Raw genomic sequence first — 11120 nt, forward strand, 5'->3', positions numbered from 1 at the left:
ACACGTTCAGCTTGATGTCTTAATGATGGGACATGAGATTCAGATATATCCTGAAAAAGAATCCTTAGTTCATTTTCTTATACCTTGATTGACTTTTACGATATGCATACGCAAAGAAGCAGCTGACCATATTATATTTTTTCTTCGCTATTATTCATCGAAGCACTAGATGAGTGTGCTCTTTATCTCCTTTGACGACATTCATTGGAAAGTGATGAAGTGGACCTATGCTATATAAAGTACAGGGAACCACACGGCATTACTTTCTTCAAGAAAATAATCGCAGTCGTAAGTTGAATTTATTGCTGTAGTGTACTGTAATATTCAGGTTATCGCACGCAGCCTTATCAGAAAACAATAATATCAGGAAAAACTCCTCTAGGTTAAATAAATTTCTACTAGAATGTTCTTGGAAAGAAATTTCCAGAAATAATATGTCATACATTACCGTGTGGTTCCCGGCACCAATACAAAAAGAATAGGACCACTACATCTCCTTCCCATGGATGTCGTAAAAGGCGACTAAGTGATAGACAGACATATAAACTTGGGATTTTTTGAGGCGATGGTCTAGCAACCTGTCACTATTTGAATCCCAATACTTTCAATAAGTCAAACAGCTGAACGTGACCTTTCAGTCTTTGCGAGACTTTTGGCTCTGTCTACCCGCACGGGATATAGACGTGACTATATGTATTTACATTATCCCATCTTGTAAACTTGGGATTCTTCTTGTCAATACATATTTTAATCTCAATTCTATCATTAAGAGATACTTGCTGAACGTGTCGTTTTAGTCCTTGCGAGACTGTTGGCTCTGTCTACCCCGTGAAGGTCGTGATTATATGTATGTATTTATCACCAGATAATACATCTTTTCTTTAGATTTCTTGTCAGTAAGTTATGATTGATTTAATATTGATTGGCCAAACCTATATTCAGGATTAAAATATATTTGATAAAAGTCATTAGAATTGATTATTTTACGTTATCCGATATTATACTAGCAGCGTAGTGATTTTTGCTCGTGTAATTAATCTTTAAAATTATAATTTTAATCTTTACTAAGACCATAGAATTAAGAATAATGTAAATAGTTAAAGTTCCGATTTTTATGATTTAAGCCTCTTGCGGCAGTATTTTGTATTTTCTTACATCGAATGTGTTTTAATATTTCGTTTCATGCTTACGTTATGTGTAGAAAAAGGACGGAAAATATCTTAATTTACAAACCAACAACAATTTACTGACAACAGTCTCGAAAAAGCCACGTTCAATTGCATGGCTTAATGATAGGATTGAGATTCAAATAGTGACATGTTACTAGCCCATCGCCTATAAAAAGGATCCCAATTTCATAAGCGTATTCCTTAGTCGCGTTTAACGAGATCCATGATAGGTGGAGTGGTCCCATTATTTTTTATTGGTGCCGGGAACCACACGGCACAAAGCATTTAGGTATATGTCAAGTAATATGAGATCTTAGAAAGTTCCGTTCATATCAATCCCAAGTTTATTAGCTCTTATTTTGATTGATTTTTAGAATCGACACGGAAAGAAAATCAGCTGGCCCATACTACGTTCTAGGTTTATTTATTTATTTAAAACTTTATTGCAAAAAAACAAAAATGTAAGTACAAAAGGCGGACTTAATGCCGTTTGGCATTATCTACCAGTCAACCAGCTGACCAAACAGAAAAAACTTTAAGTTGGTGGTTGGTTCGCTTTAAGACCGACATATAAATTCCCATGTCACCAAATCCACGCGCTATTGCTAGTCAAAAGCAACGCCTATCATATTTATTTATCTTTAAACTGTGACTTGTTGGATTAAACAGGAAACGTGCTATCAAATACGAGGATTTAGTTACTCAATGACGAAGTGACAAAATTGTATTTGTCATGTCTAATATTGTACCATGTCCTCAGTAGCTGATACCTGCTATCTTATAGTCGAAGAGTTAGGTGCACTTTTTGTTACCGATGCTTAGCCGGCTTAAGTCATAGACATACTTACATATGTGCATACATATAATGACGGATACATCCCTTACGGGGTAGATGATAAAGATCTACCCCGTCTACTACATCATATAGTCAATTTATTTTCTGTATTATATGAGTTGACCCTATAATTTGGCACTTCTGGGATACGCAGCAACAATTTTTCATACAAAAAATCTTCTGCTTCGAGCATTTTACTGAAATAGTATACTTTGGGATTCTTCTTTTAGGCGATGGGCTTGCAAACTGTCTCTATTTGAATCTTATTACCATCATTAAGCCTGCTGACTTCGGCATTTCATTGTTGGCTCTGTCAAATACTTAAGGAATAAAGCTGTACCAAAATACCAAGTATCAGTGAATACACACATACATACCTGTACATGTAGTATATCCCTTGCTGGGTAGACAGAGCCAACAGTCTTGAAAAGACTGAAAGGCCACGTTCAGCTGTATCAGTGAAATATGAATAATAAGGGATAGTTACCAAAAGCGCTGTTATCTCTCATACTATACTTTGTGATAAGCTTGTCTTGGATTCAAATTGTTGATAGTGACATGTAGAATCGAATGATAAAATATTATATCTCAGGCTATAAGTACTTTATGACGTAAAAAATGAATATGAAATTGGAAACTACATTTTACAAATAATGACGGCGTCTGTGGCGCAGTGGTAGTGCGCTTGTCTGTGACACCGGAGGCCCCGGGTTCGAATCCCGGCCAGGGCATGATGAGACATGAACTTTGTCTAATTGGCCCGGGTCTTGGATGTTTGTCTATATCAGTATTTATTATAAAATATAATATCTATCGTTGAGTTAGTATCTCATAACTCAAGTTTCGCACTTACTTCGAGGCTAACGCAATTTTTGTAATTTGTCCCGTATTTATTTTTTATTTTTTGAAGGTTCATTGCATTGTTGACATGAGTCCTAAGTTTTAATTTTCTATAATCTAAGGTCAAACTTACTCCGGACATTGTATTAAAAGGATTTGTAAAACATAAATGAAATTTAAGTTATTATTACAAATCAGTTAATGGTTTGTATGGTTACAAACGGGTAAATCTCTATTTAATAACAAAATTCTTAAATTACAAAAATTTTCATACAAATATAATTAAAATAACATATAAGTAAAAAGTGAAGTTATTGGATATTTCAATTAGCTTTTGTTGTTGCAAGAATGATGTCTAGTTAGTTAGTCATTGAGTCAAATAACGCGAAAGATGATTGTGTTTACTTTCGAAATTAGATGATCAGTATTAAGTGATCATGATTATCATGTCATCGAAACTACAAGGAAAACTTAATATATAATCTACTTGAATATGTATGATCCGAAGAATTTTTGGTATGGTATGACTAACTTGAGACTGGATTCTCAAAATATACATTTAATATATCCTGTCTTTGTTTATATGTGTATGATTCTTTGTAGGAACTGTTCCATAATAGAAATTAAATTTTAAATGTAAAAATCCTCCATTATAAATTTAAGTTCCCTTTAAAAAGTAAGAAATTATAAGACTAACCTTAGATGTATGAAGTTATATTTTTTTAATGTAGACAATGCAAATTCTTCCACGATTAGATTTAAGATATCTGTATTTGTAAATTGACGTCTGATGAAAATGCTGCAGTGCACTTTTTAAAATTAATCTACAAATTAAAATCTAAAAACTAAAATTTAATTTTCAAACCTAAAAATTATAAGTTAAATAATCGGCAAAAATTGTATGGTTTAGTTATCTTTCCTCCCACTTTTCCTTTAATAGTGAAACTTGGAGGAAAATTTCATTGCAATTTGACTATTAACTTCACGGTCTAAAAATACATACTTGCCATGAGACCCAGACGCCTTACATTAAAGTACCACGACTCGAAATGTTGAGATAAAGATTTTTTTTTTCTCTCAAACAAAATTCCTATAATTCGGCCAACTCAAGATCGTTATGCTAATATTGAACTGTTAAATTTATAAATACCGAAAATGGCAACCGGAAAAAATGCAAGCGTGTTCGTCCTGACTCCAGTCCAGACACACAGACAGACGCATTGACCTGGGCCTACCATTTGTACTGAACTCACTCGATTGTCGAACAGACAGACATTTGTCTTTTTTTGTTTTATATTTTAACATGACCTTCAGTGATTATTCATTAAATAAGTCGAATTTCTGTTCAACAGTTTTGAAATTAGATACATTGTCTTTTTTCTTAATTATATGAATGAATCTCAGTTAGAAGAATGAACGAATTTGCCATGCATGCCATACACCTGAAAACGAGCTATGCTCTCATAAGAACTCTTATTTAATTTTCAGTAAAAAAAAAAACAAAATGCTTTTTAAAAAAAAATACACTTCCTAAAACATCTGTGTATCGGCGTGCAGATATAGACAATTGACAGTCTTACCTCAGCCTATTTCCTCTCATTACTCATACAATTCTCAGATGTAGATACAAACCGACAACCGGTCCAGTATGCTCAGTTCCCGAAGAATAAAACCATTTTTTTTACTAAATATGAGTGTTCTTAGTTGCACTCTTAACTAGGAAGACGCATATTTTGTAAAGAAATAGTATTGTTAACCTGATTGTCCATGTTAGAATTTTTTAACATTTAAAATCCGTATAAGATTAACTCTAAGAAAACGTGATCTCAAGTTTCTTTTCTACTTAAAACTAATTATGTAAATAAGAACTTAGAACTCATTTTAAAGCGAGCCAATCTCGATCGACAATCAAGCGACATCCTCACCGATGGTACGGCCTCATGCCACACACGCTCACCGCAGCATAGTTTTATATAATCTGTGTCCAATGTCCATACGTGTCATCACTTGCATGTGTGCGTCGGGCCAGAAAGACTGCATTCCTCTCACGAGTGCTGGCTGGCAACAGAAAAAAAATAGGTTTTGTCTATCGGTCTCACGTCTCGCCAGAGACTAAATACTGGTTATGGACGTCAGCAGTTTTGCGTGAGTTTTTAGTTAAATTCAAACTTTGTTCCTCTCATCTTGCCGTGTTCCCAGCTGCACCCTCGGCCATTTGGCTTCAGGGCCTGTCTCTGTAGCATCCATTGCGCGTGCGACGCCGTTTCGCCGTTTATCGCGCGAAAAACTATCGCTGTTTCGCTTTTTATTATGACGTGAAACGGGATATAAACAGTCATATTCCATTGTAAATGTTTCTTTCAAAGAAACTTACCTAGTTGTGGAGCTACCTCGATCTGTTGGATTTTATGTTTCACATGGACGAAGCCGCGGGCTTACAGTAGTTATGTACTTAGAGTACGAAAAATTCAAAACTGCTGAATTTCAGTTAAATTCCCGTATATGTATTTCCTGAAGAAACATCATGATCCTACTACACAAAGATCCTACGTAATTTTAAATTTTAGCCGGGCAGCAGCACCATTTAAAAAAAAATGGAAATTTTAGAAATTTATTTTTTTTAATAAAATTTTCATTAATTCCCCAACTGAATTTGCCTTAAATTCTGTAGCCTACGGTGACCACTTTCCATCAAATAGGCCTCAAGTTATTTACCTACATATGTATAAGTACGCAAATGTGCAATCTATTCTGATAAGATAGACTGCATCTAGCATTGCACTATCAGATTAGATTAGTTCTGGCCTACTTTGACACGATGGTGTCAAGAACGATTGATGAGATACATCATCTATTTAACCGTGCAAACAGAAGGGGTGTTTTTTTAGGTTCAAAAATAGAATAGAATAGAATAGGTTTATTTTCAAAATTGGATACAAGGTATCACTTATTGACGTCACATCACTTAAATCTAATTATAACTACTACCGCTTCCAAAGCGCATGTGTAGAAGAAGCGGCGGAACAAACTACACTGCAGCATTTTCATTGGACGTCAATTTACAAATATAGATCTCTTAAATCTAAAATTGCCGTGTGGTTCCCGGCACCAATACAAAAAAGAATAGGACCACTCCATCTCTTTCCCATGGATGTCGTAAAAGGCGACTAAGGGATAGGCTTACAAACTTGAGATTCTTTTTTTAGGCGATAGGCTAGCAACTTGTCACTATTCGAATCTCAATTCTATCTTAAAGCCAAATAGCTGAACGTGGCCTATCAGTCCGCTCAGGACTGTTGGCTCTGTCTACCCCGTAAGGGATATAGACGTGATTATATGTATGTATGTATGTATGTATGTAAATCTAAATCATGGACGAATGCACATTGTCTACTCAGAATAAATCAGATGTTTGTACGATCTAACCATACTGATTTAGTAAGCCCCAGAGCTTAATGGAAATAATTTTTAGATTTCTATGCCCCAAAGGAAATTAAGGCGATACGTGATGGCTTTATAAATACCAACAAATTTAATAACTTTATTAAGTACCTATACATATGCCGTGTGGTTCCCGGCACCAATAAAAAATAAAGGACCATTCCATCTCTTTCCCATAGATGTTGTAAAAGGCGTCTAAGGGAAAGGCAAAAACAAGTTTTTAACAAGGAACCAAGCTTGTTTAGAAATTTTATTTAAATATAAAAAGCAGCCCGTCATTTCAGAAGAAAATATTGAAAATTGATACTCATAGTCTGTAGTGAGGTAACATGACACTAATAATCTGTCTAGGATATCTAGGTCACAAATGAGAGTTGACCACTGGTTGACCTACGTTAACGAGCTAGACTACCTAGGTACCTTTATACCTACTCTACTTGACGTAAGACTACCTAGATACCTCTATTAAAAGACTCCCGGATGCCGTGTGGTTACCGGCACCAATCGAAAAAAGAAAAGGACCACTCCGTCTCTTTCCCATGGATGTTGTAAAAGGCGACTATGGGAGAGGCTTTTAATCTTAGGATTCTTCTTTTAGGCGAAGGTCTAGCAACCTGAATCTCAATTCTATTATTAAGCCAAATAGCTGAACGTGGTCTGTCAGTCTTTCAAGACTGCTGGCTCTGTCTACACCGCAAGGGATATAGCAATTATATAAATGAATAAATTATAGTTCAAAAACTTAAAAAGTATCATTACAGGTTTTGACGTAACATACATACATACATATGGTCACGTCTATATCCCTTGCGGGGTAGGCAGAGCCAACTGAATGGCCACGTTCAGCTATTTGGCTTAATGATAGAATTGAGATTCAAATAGTGACAGGTTGCTAACCCATCGCAAAAAAAAAGACTTTATGCGATAGCAAAGATTATATCTTCTTAATTAATTCTGTAACATATTGTAGCACATGCCACTCTTGTTTAGACTAGACCAGAGTTCCCCAAACTTTTTGTGTCGAAGACCCCTTGCGATGTTTTTCCGTGTTAGGTAGACTTACTACTTACCTGATATTGATTTCCTGTATCCTACAACTTACACAATTTTATAAACATTTATAATATTTTTTTTTTTTACTTCACAGAGTACTTTTATAAATAATGTATATGTTTTGATATTATAAGATAGTTAGTATGATGTAAGTAAATTTGCAGTGCAGTGTGTTACCGCTTCTTCTGCACTGACGCTTTGGAAGCGGCAGTAAACTTAGTTTTAAGTAATTTATTTGACGTCAACCAATGTTGTGAAACCAAACGTTTCGACAATTATTAAGCGATATGTAGTATCCTATAATATGAATAAAAATTTTGAATTTGAATTTGCAATAGGTACTATCAGTGTATGTGTTGAGATCCACAGACCCTCATTTTCGAATCATGGACCCCCAATTTTTTTTTGCTGACGTAGACGCCTTGCAATTTGTCATAGACTTCTAGGATGGATATAGACCACTTTAGGAATCACTGGACTAGACTGTATTGAAAAAGGTCATTCAAGCGATAGATTTATAAACTGCGTTAGCATCTTTGAGACGATGGGGAGGCTTGCACTGGACGAATGTGCGCCTATTCTCTTAGTCGCCTTTTACGATATCTATGAGAAAGAGATGAAGATCTCTATTCTGATGTGCCAGGCACACGGCGTTATAACCAATGTAAATTACATTAATCTTTATGACGTCTGTCTCGGAAAATATGCAGGAACCGACCGGGAAAGATAAAGTCGTCTAAAAATAAACTAATTTGTATTTGAAGAGGCATTGACTGTGATAAGACTGTCACAAAAATAGTGTCACGTCGGTACCTACAATAACTTTAAATTATAGTAATCGGATTTATATAAATCAAATTTGTGCCGTGTGGTTCCCGGCACCAATAAAAAAAGGAATAGGACCACTCCATCTCGTTCCCATAGATGTCGTAAAAGGCGACTAAGGGATAGGCTTATAAACTTGGGATTCTTCTCGTAGGCGATGGGCTAGCAACCTGTCACTATTTGAATCTCAATTTTATCATAAAGCCAAACAGCTGAATGTGGCCTATCAGTCTTTTCAAGACTGTAGGCTCTGTCTACCCCGCAAGGGATATAGATGTGACTATGTGTATGTATGTATATTAATTCCAGTATCCTCGTGTGACCGGTTATAAGCAAAATTCCTTTCTGTGATTCACCAAAACTTTTTTTTTTTTCAATTTGTGATATGTTGGCTGGGTAAGAGCCGTAGTGAATCATAATAAAACAACCTTAAAACTATTACAAAAAATATAAAAGACAAAAGTGGGCTCAGTGTTTAGCAACCTTAACTCTTTCTACCCAATCCATATCCAAGTAACAAAATTTGGTACTTTAAAAGATTAAAGAGCTTTTTAGAACGTGCTGATTAGTAGATAGGTAATTCATGATTTGCCCTAAATAATGTTGTAAACATTTATAGAAAGCCGAATAGGCTCCAGTATTATCTCTATCGCTTCTTTTAATATTATTAATGCGAAACTAACTCTGACTGTGTGTTACGCTCTCACGCTTAAACCTCAAATCCGATTTTGATGAAATTCGGTACAGAGATAGACTTGACCCTGAGGAAGAAAAAGACGGACGAAGTCGCGGGCAAAAGCTAGTAGATAACAGACATTCACAGACTAACAACGAAACTAGTTTCCTAATTTTTTCAAAAAAAACTTACATCACAAATTCGAGAATCATTTTTAAAAATTCACACCACCGCCGGCCGAACAGGTCTTGGAGATATCAAGCAAAAACCCCCGAAACCTGTCCTGTCACCTTCCAATGACCTTCCGTTCCCAACAAATCAGGTGTTTCTCATCAGGGACAATGTGACTAACTACGTATTGATACTTAAAAACGCAGATATAGTGTTTGATAGATAGTCGAACAGGATCGTAGGTTGTCGATGCGCGGCTAAATTGCGCAAGTAATACGTATAGGTTCAAATCTTACTTCGGCTATGTGCCAATGACTCAGTAATGTACATTAGATTGAGTGTTAACCGATGCTCTTAGTTAGGTTCACTTGCAAAGGTGCGAAGGTCAAACGGGAGTCGCTTAAGTCGCTGTAAAAATCTGACTCACCCAAATCCAGGATCCATGATCAAAGGCGAACCCTAGGCTCTTCTCCAGAATGTTGAGGATGTAATTAAGAATAAAGGCAGGAGGAAGAAGAAGCGTTAGATAGATTCAGCGGGTGTATATACTTAAGCGTGCCAAAATTGATAAATTCAATTAGTCTAGTCTAGTAGCCTGTATAATTCAATCTTACAACCATACAGCTGAACGTGGCTTTTCTTCTAGTCTTTTCGAGACTGTCGGCTCTATCTACCCCGTAATGAATACAGACGTGTTGTGTATGGAAAATTTCATTGAACAAGAGTAACAAATCCTCTTTTCTAAACTGTTTCATTCATTGTAGTGAATACCGTCAATTGTAAATGTTAAAAATTATTTTTAAAAAATTCTGAACTTCCTAGAAAATCTGTCCAAAAAGCTGGCCGAAATAAGAAACAAGCACTTGATGAACTTGCACTAAACAGAATAATTTTTTACAACATAGAAGCTGGTCTAATTGGCGATGTGACGTGTTCTTGCCAACCACATATCCTGGGTACGATTTCTGGTCAGAGCTAGCTCAATCTGTGTAATTCGTAAAATACAAGGTTCAAACATGCGGTATCTAACTAGTTTTATGTCTAGGCGGGAACGATACTTACGAGTATACAATTATGGACAGGTATCACAACTTCCCACCTTCAACTAATCTTCGCCCAGTTATTTGGACTACACCTACGCAAGAAAGGGAGAAGAATATATATTTAGGTTAGAGGGAGGGAGATAGCAGCGGACCCGTTAGGAAAGTAGTGTCGACTACTACTTTTACGCATGATTAGTGATGGGAAAGTATCGATAATTATTGTCTATTTTGATGACTATTGTTCATCCTCTTTTATTCTTTATCCCTTAACGGGCAGACAGATTATCTCCAAAAGACAAGAAAGGCACGGTCACCTGCTCGGCTTAGTGATAGACTTGAGAAATTAAATGACAAATATATAAAATAAATATGTAAAGTACGATGTCATAAGGCATTCTCTGTCAGTCATATAACTTTTCAAGCTGAAATTGATGTTCAAGATGCTTTAATTTCACCGTGAACTGTTTTAATTATTTTCCTCCCTAAGCTACGTCCCGAATAAAAAATCCGTTGTTCATATAAGTAGATCATAAAAAAAAACAAAAACAGTGGTATAATAAATAACGAAAATCCTAGCCGAACCGCGAAAGTCATGATCGGAAGCATGTAGAAAAGAATTTAGAAGAAATCTCCTTACTGAATAAGATTTCTAATTGATTCAGATACAATTTTATAAATCCGACCTAATGACTATTTTGAAGTTATGTTATACATTAGTATGAATACTAACCAAAGCTCTTACGGTGAGGGACATAATCGTGAGGAATCCTGCACATTCAGGAAACTAGATTAACCATAATTGATCCAATACGGGTTAGGTTTACCTGCAAAGGTTGCGGAGGTCAGATGAAAGTCGCTTCCTGTAAAAACCTGACTCACCCAAGGATCTATGATCAAAGACTCCTTTTCAAAAAATTAAGGATGAAATCGGTACTAAAGGCAGGAGAAAGAAGACAACTTTATAACTCAGAGAATAGTGTTTTAATTTGTAAATAACAAAGCAAATCTTGAAGAATGAAAGAGTATTGCAAAATTTATTTAACAGCATCACCTAGATTCCCTTTCAC

Source organism: Amyelois transitella, chromosome 4, assembly GCF_032362555.1.
Source record: "Amyelois transitella isolate CPQ chromosome 4, ilAmyTran1.1, whole genome shotgun sequence".
Classification (NCBI taxonomy): Eukaryota; Metazoa; Arthropoda; class Insecta; order Lepidoptera; family Pyralidae; genus Amyelois; species Amyelois transitella.